The 10,386-nt window shown below is 50.4% G+C and overlaps 1 non-coding gene across 1 annotated transcript; it reads left to right on the plus strand.

Annotated features, from left to right (window-relative positions):
• The first annotated feature begins 9,694 nt into the window (after positions 1–9,694).
• Positions 9,695–9,767, plus strand: TRNAK-UUU. The gene has a single exon. It is a non-coding gene; the product is annotated as a tRNA-Lys (tRNA).
• Positions 9,768–10,386: the final 619 nt, after the last annotated feature.

Below are 10,386 nucleotides of genomic sequence, written 5' to 3' on the forward strand. Positions count from 1 at the left end.
GGGATCTGTGTTCCCTCAAATTCTATCATTTGCATACCATCTTCATGATTTTTTTTTTATATATCCTATGCCATCAATACTGCTAGTTATGGAAAGGGAGTTGATTTTTAAAAATTTAAACTCTTTGTAAATAAACCTTTGTATCAGCATCATAAGGGGATGAGTCTCTCCTGCCAAGCAAAGATAACTGGCAAGGCAAGCATCACAAAAATAAGATTGTTGACTTATAACTGGCTGTGGTCTGCTGAAAGTTGAGAAGGAAGCCTACACTTTCTCTATTCAAAATGCATATTTGCAAGTTTTAGAGAAATGCGACATGCGCATTGCCAGCATACCAAGAATTTCTCCCTGAGGTGATCAGGAAGATTGGAAAACTGCTGGAAAAGGAATAATTCGGTCACTTTTTGGTTTTCCGGAGCCCACATGTAGGCGTGAGACACAGTCCAGAAAGACGGCCTGTACGCTTTACTCGGCATCCCCCAAGGGTGCCCCCACGGGGACACTGACACCGGTGGTATTTTGAGCTCCTCAGTCTTACCTGGACTCCCTTCTGCGTGTGTGTGCGCGTGTGTGCACATGCGTGCTATGTAAGTTCATCCCCCATGCAGGTCTGTGTATCCACCATCACCCAACTGTGTTTGAACGCCATTCTAACTCAGGAATACGGGCTGATGGTGCCAGCCCCGACCCCTGCGGGCCCCCTGCCTGCTGTGTCTCAGGTGCGATGTGGCCCACTCCTGTACTGCCCCCTGGAGACCCCAGCCGCACGTGAACCGCCATGCCTCCCTGCACTGCCCCCCTCCCCACCCCGGGTCACAGCAACCTCCACGAGGCAGGGAAGCAGGATCTTACCACGTCCATGAAAGGAGAGGAATCTGAGCGCTAAGGAACAGCAGTGACTGTTCGAACAGTAACTGAGTATTAATGACCATCATCTCATGGTTAGACGTTCCTCCCCCTCTGAATGCACTGGTGAGCACCCTAAAAGGCCAGGTCTCTAATCTATTCTTGGAAGAAACAAGGCAAAGAGAACACAGACAGTTATGTAAAACTTTCAAAATGACCCGACGCAGGCATTCCCCACTTGTTAAACGGTTGCTTTATGCCACTCCAATTTTAAGAAAGCCCTACTTTAGTTTTTACTAACCAAAAGAAATCCAAAGAGGATTTTCACTTTTATAAGAAAAAGGCAAAAAGTGGAAATAGCGTTTCCCGTGAGTTCTGCTGCAAGCTGTTAGAGGCAGTGCAAGCTCTGAGCAGCAGAAGCGGCAACCCGCCCCGCCCCCCTCCCCCCAGGTCCTTCCCAGGAAGCGCACTCAGCATCTCAGAATCCGCAGCCAGAGCTGTGAGCTGTGTCTGCGAGCGTCTCATCCTGACTTGTCTGTGCATCTGAGAGCAAGATGTCTCCTAAGGTGACTGTTTTTTCCCTTTATGCCGCTTGGCTCATGAAAGGTTTCTTAGGAACACTTTACTTTCAAACAGTGGGGGAAGCTGTATCAATACTGCATTTTCCTTTTCTGTGTTCTCAAGTGTGGGGCAGTTATCTGGACCATGTCTCTCTGTCCTCATGTGAAGCCAGGCACCAGGACCCAACTGTCCCCTCCTAGTCCTCTCCTGGGTTCAGCCTTTGGTCCACTCCAAACCCCAACCTTCGCATTCCCTATGGCATTCCCCATTCCCCTGCTGCTTGGGGCTGGGGTCCACCCTGTCTCCCTCCAGTGTCTGCCAGAGGGACCTTTCTTTACTTTCCATGTTATGGCTAATGCAACTCAATAATTAGACATTGCAATTAACAATGCATTTGCTATTTAAGATAGATAGTCCAAAAGAACTAAATGTTTTGACTTTTCCTGTCCAGGCCTCGTTCAAACGCAGATGGAATTTTTATGCAATGATAACAGAATACAGACCTGCACCGAGCAGCTTGTGAGCTTTTAGTTCCCCAGCCAGGGGTGGAACCTGAGCCCTTGCCAATGAGCAAGGAGTCCTAACCACCGGGCCACGAGGGAGTTCCGTGCAGACCATTTTTATACTCCCCATTTTACCAAATGTTGCACCAAATGCGTCTGTGTGACCAAACAGTCCCCAAGTCTCCTAAAATCAGCTCTCACTTGCACTTTCTCCCTGACTCTGTAAACAGCATAGGTCCATTATTGAACATTTTAGGAAAATCGGGCATCTGTGGATAGGAAAATGAGGCACCAACCATCATTCTGCCTAGAGAGAACTGGGAAAATAATAAGTGGTGTTCATCATCCATGTCTTTTGTCTATGTCGGACACAACATACCACGTTACTTACCTTCAGAAAATATAAAAATCACCTTAAAACTCAGCAGCTGTGAAAGATGAGCACTCAGCTCCCACGGTTTCGACAAGTCACCCGGCTGCAGCTGCCGTGTTGGCTGAAGCTGTGATCACCTCGTGCCGTGGCTGGGCAAGGACCCCAGGTGCTGACCCACGTGGCTGCTGGCGAGCGGTGGGGCTGAGCTGGCCTGTCTGAGGCAGCAGTGTCCCCCAACACGGGAGCCCCACAGAGGACTCGGCGTGGAGCTGCCTGCCGCCCAGGGGGAGGGATGTGCGTGAGAGGAAGGGCAATGGGGAGGCTCCATCTTTTTTCAACTTAACGCTGCAGGCGACCTTCCACCACTTCTGCTCTGTCGTGTGTGATTAACACAAGTGAGTCCCTAAATGTGACCTGCACCAAAGGGTGAGGGATACACAGGGGAAGAAAACCATTTGGGGCCACTTTACAGGCTACCTACTAACCACTTACAGGCAAGACTGTCTTGTAGCCTACTTGTTTTTTGTTAATTGGAGATAGTTCATATTCCACAAAACCAGTTTTAACGCGGGCAACTCGGTGGCTTCTAGTATGTTCACAGGGCTGTGGGGAGACCACCACTTACTCCATGACATTTTCAGTTTAGTTCAGTTCAGTCGCTCAGTCGCGTCTGACTCTTTGCGACCCCATGAATTGCAGCACGCCAGGCCTCCCTGTCCATCACCAACTCCCGGCATTTTCAAGACCCTATAAAAAACTGTGCCGTGAGCAGCCACTCCCTGTTCCCTCTTTCCCAGCCCAGAGACCACTGATCTACTTTATCTACAAGCATTGTCTATTCTGAATATTGCACATAAATGCACACGTGAAGTATCGGCTGTTACACATCTGTGTGCATATGAACTGCATACATTTTGCGGCCTTTTGTTCTTGGCTTCTTAGCAATAATCTTTTCAAGGCTCATCCGTGTTACCGCATGTCATCCCTTTCTGTGACCAAGAAAAGCCCCACTATATGGATGGACACATTTTGTTCATTCAGTCCTCAGTCCATGGACATCTGTTCTCCTTTCCAGCTATCAGGAATCATGGCGCTATTAGTAATATTCATGTACACATGTTCATGAACATATGTTTTCATCTCTCTTGGGTATACACCTGGCTGGTCATGTGGTAACTCTGTTAATTTTTTGAGGAACCGCCAAGCTATTTTCCAAGGCTGCTGCATCATTTTACATTCTTACCGGCAATGGATGAGAGTTCTGGTTGCCTGATATCCTGGACAACACTTGTTACTGTCCACTTTTCTTTTCCTTTACTCATCCCAGTGGGTGAAATGGTCTCTCATTGTGATTTGGGTTTGCGTTTTCCTAGTGATGAATGAAGTTGTGTATATTTTCATGTGCTTACTGAGAGAAATGTCCATTCAAATCCTATGCCCATTTTTCAATGGGTTGTCTTATTATTGAGTTGTAACTATTCTTTATATATTCTGGGTATTATATCCTTTGCATATATATGATTTGCAAATATTTTCTTCCATTCTGTGGATTTTTTCACTTTTTGACAGTATTGACATATGAAACCTTTAAAATTTGATGAAGTCCCAATAATTTTATCCTTGGCTGCTTGTGGTTTAGATGTCATACCTAAGAAACCACTGTGTACTCTAAAGGCGAAAACGTTTCCATCTGTTTTCTTCTTTTTTGCCCATACCATGCAGCTCACAGGATCCCAGCTCCCCACCCAGGGACTGGCCCTGGGGCCTCGGGAGTGAAACCACAGAGTCCCAGCCACGGGGCCGCCAGGGAATTCTCATGTTTTCTTCTACAAGTTTTACAGTGTCAGTGGCAACACTTGGGCCTTTGAGCAATTTGAATTCACGTCTGTACACAGGATGGTTAGGGAGTCAACTTCATTCTCTTGCCATGGCCCCAGCACCGTCTGTTGACAGTAAATACCATCTGTTTCCTGATCCCAGTAAATGGCCTGGCACCCTTCTTGAAAACAGTTGCCTACAGGTGTATGGGTTTACTTCTGGACTCCCCAACTTGTTCCGTTAATCCACATGTCTACCCTGATGCCAGCACCACACTGCCTGGATTACAGGTACTTCTCACACTGGGGAGAATGAAGTCTTCTAACTTTGTCCTTATTTTTCAAGACTGTCTTGACTATGATGGGTCCCTTGCATTTCCATATTAATATTAGGATCAGCCTGTCAATGTCTGGAAAAAAAGGCAGCTGGATTTTGATACAAATTGCATTGAATCTGTAGATCAATTTGGATTTTTGTGTGTTGAACCAGCTTTGCATCCTGAGAGAAGTCCCAGCTGGCCATGGCGTATAATCCTCTTTATATGCTACTGGATTCACTTTGTGAGGAATGGCACCCCACGCCAGGATTCTTGCCTGGAGAATCCCGTGGACAGAGGAGCCTGGCGGGCTACAGTCCACGGGGTCGCAAGGAGTCAGACACGACTGAGCAACTAAACAACAACAAAATACACAGTAGTCACAAAAGATACTGGTCTGTAGTTTTCCTGCGGTGTCTTTGGTTTCAGTGTCAGGGTAATTCTGGCTTCAGAAAATGAGCTGGGAAGTGTTCTCGTTTTTTTGTTGCTGAAAACTGAATATTTTAAACAACTGAATGTGCAGCTTTAGAAATAAGGTCTTCTCCGTCCCCCGGGTCCGCTGTCATTACTGCTGGTTGTCAGAGTTGTTGGTCGAGTAATTGTGCTGAACTAATGCTATAGCGTCTGTATCCTTTGTCACATGAGGCCTCTACCATCTCCAGTCAGTCAGGTTAGTGATCGGCTCACGGGACAGAGTCTTCTTCAAATGCCTGGAACACATAGTTCTCCCAGTCTTTGCCATGGGGCTCAGAGTGCGTGTTAGGACAGGCTTTCAGCGTACAGGCAGGCGGTTTACGGCTCCACCTTAGGCTTCGTTGCCTTGTGTATGCAAGGCTTTGAGGTCAACCGGAGGTGAGTGCTTAGGGCCCTCTGAGCTCTGTCCTGAGCAAGCGCACATCCCTGGGCACACAGACCACAGATGAGCACGGCCACCTACACGCCCGAGTACGTCAGCGCCTCCAAAGCCCTTAGGGACTCTGTTCCCTAACCTGCTTTTTCAAGCTTTTCCTCTTTTGGGTCTGGTGTTTGACCGGACTCTTTTCTGCTGCCTCTAACACTCACATAGTTAAGACACTTGTCTGTAATTCTTCATTTAAAAAAAGTTAATTTTCTTTATCTGTGGCTGTGCCAGGCCTTCGTTGTGCGGGTTTTTCTCTAGGTGCGGCGCACGCGCTTCTCTTGCGGCGGCTTCTCTTGCGGTGGAGCTTGGGCTGCAGGGCACACGGGCTTCAGTAGTTGTGGCCTCGGGGCTCCGGGGCGCAGGCTCAACAGTTGTGGCCCACAGGCTTAGCTGCCCTGCGGCACGTGGGATCCGCCTGGACTAGGGACTGAACCTGTGTCCCCTGCGCTGGCAGGTGGGTTCTTTACCACTGAGCCAGCAGGGAAGCCCTGTGATGGCTTCTCCAAAACGCCCTCTATGGAGAGAAGCCTTCCCACACTGAGTGAGCTCCTAGACAGCCTGGCCCCTGAGGGCTTCCGGGAAACCCCGGACAGTCCCACGAGGGCCCCACTTGAGAGCGTGTCCTGGAGTAGGTTCCAGCTCCACTCTTGTCCCTCTGGCAGCTGGTGGGCAGCCCCGGGAACGCAAGCTGTTATTTCTAAGGTGACTGTGGACTGGAGAACACAGGATGAGTCTAGAGCAAAGACAAATGTCAGCACACTCTCTGTTCAGCCTTATTCTCGAATAAACGCTCTCCAGGCTGTTTCAACCGTTTGGCTAATTTCCACACTTTTCAAAAAGTTGACAATTTTTGCCCATTTTCCGGTTGACTTTATGGAGGAGGCAATGTCTGTAATCCTTACACTGACATTTTCACTGATCTCGCTCACACTTGCTTGTGTTTTAAACTTGCAAGTAAACCTCAATTTTTCTCAAATATGATTGATTGTTTCAAAAAACCATCGTCTCATGACTGTGTTTCAAAAAACCATCGTCTCATGACTGATTAGCATTCCATTCTATGAATACATTATTATTTACTTAAAACCCCCTCCCAACTGGCCCACATGAAGAGGTGGCGGGCTCTGGGGACATAGGAAGCCAGCTGGTATTGACTCTCAAGAGCCACTTGTGTGCATGTCTTCCCAATTCCCCGTTCAGTAGGTCCCACTGGTGGCTTGAAATCAGCCATGGGGGAAATGCTTACACCACAGAAATTGACAGAAATTACAAAACATTTCTCCCTACTCCCAACTGAGTGGCAGCTGGTTATGCATTTAACTGCATACCGGCGGTTGAAGGTCTCGTAGCAGAGCCGTAACAGGACCATGAGGTTTTTTTTTTTGGCTGCCGCAGCATGTGGGATCTTAGTTCTCTCACCAGGGATCAAACCTCTGCCCTCTGAAGTGGAAGCACAGAATCTTAACCACCGGACCACTATGGAAGCCCAAGACCATGTTTTATTAATCTGTGTATCTCTAAGACTCAACAGTCTTATTTTATAATCTTTCTTGATTTAGCATAACTTCAAAGCATAGTATTCATTGACACATAATTGTCATTTTAATGGATGAAATTTTCCTTTGACTTAATGAATTTTTTTAATCTCTCCCATGTTGATTTATTAGTAGATCATTTCTAATATTTCACGATGCTGAACACTGTCATGTAATGAGCTTTCTGCACCTTGTTGAAACTCCTTTAAAGCTGGGAACAGGACTTGCCTGGTGGTCCCGCGGTTAAGAGTCCGCCTGGCAGTGCAGGGGACATGTTCCCTCCCTGGTCCAGGAAGATCCACGTGCCGTGGAGCAGCCAAGCCTGCGTGCCACAGCTGCTGAGCTGCTCTCTAGGGCCCAGGAGCTGTAACTACTGAACCCACCGCAAGGCAAAGCCTTCACGCTGCAGCTAGACAGGAGCCCCCGTCCGCGGCAGCTAGACAGGAGCCCCTGTCCGCTGCAACCAGAGAAAGCCCGTGAACAGCAACACAGACTCAGCACAACCAAAATAAATAGGTAAAAACTAGTTTACAATTTCAAAAATGCATTAAAAAAGACAACCCTCCCCGAGAGAGGCTGGGAACAGGCCACCTTGTCACAAGAAAGCCTGAGACAGAGTAAAACACACACACGACCTCCTAGATCGTTAACTTTTACAGAGTGAGTGTCTCTTCTGGGTCCGCCTCCCTGCTCCAGGGACGCAGGAAGAACACGCCTGCACCGCACAGCCCCAGGCAGGTGCTGCCTTTCGGGTTTCCGTGCTGTCTCCAGGGGAAGCCGCGGCTACACGACAGCAGTGCCCGCGGCGCTGCACAGTTCCGACCCAGGAGGCATCGGGTGCTGCTGCAGCTGCTCCCAGAGCCCCGACGCACGCACCTGACGCAGCATCCCTCCTCCTCTATCAGCGGCCCAGCGCCCTGCTGCTCAGAGCCCCGGCCCCCGCCCTCCCCCCGCCCCCCAGAGCCAGCAGTGACTCTGGGAGCATCTAACGCCCTGGGTTAAATCCCTTTCTGATTAGAATTGCGGGGATGGCTTCTGTTTCCTTAACTGGACCATGACTTATGCAGAGGCCTGCAGTCAGAGCTGGCGATTCAGCCATATTCCACCTAAAATGTGGCTCAAGTCCAGGCTCTGCCTGCGTTCTGGAGAGCCTCCTGCTGTTATGCCGAAGCAGCAACGTGGACACCCCGCATCAAACAGATCCCCTGGCCTGGCTGGCCCCAGTGGCGCACAGGCCGCCTCTGAGGGGGCTCAGGGCCAGCAGACACCACCTGCGCTGCGGAAATCCTGCTACTGCCGGGTTGCCTCTGTCCACACAGAGGGCAAGGGCCATACCGTCCTGGCCTGACGCCATACGACTCGGGCCTGATCAGAGTCTGCAGCAACGCACGGAGTGAGTTGAAGCGCCTTTCATCCTAGAGACTGGGGGCCTCCTTCTATTCCCTACAGACAAAGCCACCGGAGGTTCAATCAGAGCCTCCGGGGGATTGTTGGGGAGGACTGCTGGTGTGCAGAGCACAGAGGAGGGGCCCCCACACTGCACCCGGGACCCCACTGGGGACCACAAGAGGATTTTTCCAATTTAATCATCATCTACTTATTTTAAGGTGGAGTAGGAAAATATGACATGTGAAACAAGCTGAATTTCATGAGCAATATTTCTTTAGAACATGTTAGAAAGGAAAACCAATTACAGAGAATTATTAGGGAAATAATAGCAGAAGTGGCATGAAGAGATGGCCAGAACCACGCAGGTGGCATGCCGATTCCTAAGATCTGGAAGTCCCACGGCGAGATGACATCTGGCCCTTGTGACAACCGCGAGTCGCTTAGCTCTGCCCCCACATTAGGATGGAGTGAGGCTCAGATGACTGAAGTGATCTGCCAGTGTCACGTGGCTGCCAGCGGTTGGTGACGCAGTTGGGATTCTTCCCTGGCTGCTGCGGTCTTTGCCCCCTCCCACCCCCACCGTATTTGTCATAGGCAGACCCTGAAACACACCAGGGAGAGGGACTTTGGAGAAGTGAGAAACTCTTCCAGGCCACTTCCTCCTGGTGGCTGTCGCATCCCCCAGGTCCTGGTTCCCCTCGGAGGGGCTGGTGTGTTGCAGAGAGCACCCAGGGGAGGTGCCAGGTCTGGGGGATGCATGTCCACGCTGGCCGCTTCCTCCAAGGCACAGGTCAAAAGGAAGCGGGCGCCTTCAGGTTCAGCGGCAGAGAGGAGGCAGGGGCCTGTCCTGAGCTTCTTGGCCTCCTCTCGGGGCTGCAGTCAATATCCCAGGAAAACAAGAGAGAAAGTGCAGCTGGGGTGGTGCGGGGGTTGGGAGGCTGCCTGAACACAGGCTGAGTCCCTTCTCAAAAGCCAGGGACCCGTGTGGCCCAGGACTCGGGCTCAGAGCTGTCCGAGCCAGCCTCCTGAGCAGCCAGTGCCGTGGGTACACCCCCCGCACCAGGGCTTTCAGCGCTGACCCAGGGCGCCGGCTGGGCACCCACAGGCCGGCCCACGGGGGACAGGACGTCTGCTGGGCTCGGCTGCAGCTCACTGCTCTCCTCCAACCAAAAGACTTCTGTCTCCTCTGTCTTAGATTCTCATAACAGCTGGAGGAACACTGCCTTCGCATCGCCGAGGCCTCAGCCTTGAAGAACTGTGTGCAGGGCCTCCTTCCGAGCCTGGCTCTGCAGTACCCAGGGCAGAGATGGACGGGATGCGAGTGGTGACCAAGGGACCTGGGGAGCGGGGGAGCATGAGGGATGGCAGGTTCTGGACGCTGGCCTTGACCAGACCGTCTTAAGCGCTTCCTTGTCATTCTCGCCTGGCTTAAAAAAGATGTGCTGGCCGAGTGCCTGGGTAGCTCAGTCGGCAGAGCATCAGAGCTTTACTCTGAGGGTCCAGGGTTCAAGTCACTGTCCAGGCACCCAAAACAAATAAACAAGTACACAAAGCTGAAAAACAACCTACACGTCCAACAGCAGAGGAATGGGCACAGAAAACGCCATATGCACACACAGTGGAGCACCGCTTGGGCATAAAAAGAATGAAATAATGCCGTTTGCAGGAACACGGAGGCACCCAGAGACCACCATACTCAGCAAGTCGGAAGGAGAAAGACAAACGCCGTACGCTGCCACTTAGATGCGGACTCTAAACTACGACACCAATGAACCCATCTGTGAAATGGAAACAGCATCACAGATGTGTGGTTGCCGAGGAGAGGGAGTGAAAGATGGGGTGAGTGGATGGATAAGCTTTTGTATACAGGCTGAATAAACCCCAAGTTCTACTGTGTATGAGTATCCTGGGACAAACCCTAATGGGAAAGAATATTAACAGTATGTGTATGTACAACTCAATCACTCTGCTGAAGAGCAGAAATTCACATGCTGTAAATAAAGTAACGTGAACGACAGCCCCACACTCACTCACTCACCAGTGGACAGTAACTTTATAGTGGAGAGCGCTGGCAGACTTCCAGCATAACCAAGTGACCCCACCTAACATCAGCAATGCCGGGACACAGTGGCACCAGGACCTCG

This window comes from Bubalus bubalis, chromosome 21 (genome assembly GCF_019923935.1).
Source record: "Bubalus bubalis isolate 160015118507 breed Murrah chromosome 21, NDDB_SH_1, whole genome shotgun sequence".
NCBI classification, from domain to species: Eukaryota; Metazoa; Chordata; class Mammalia; order Artiodactyla; family Bovidae; genus Bubalus; species Bubalus bubalis.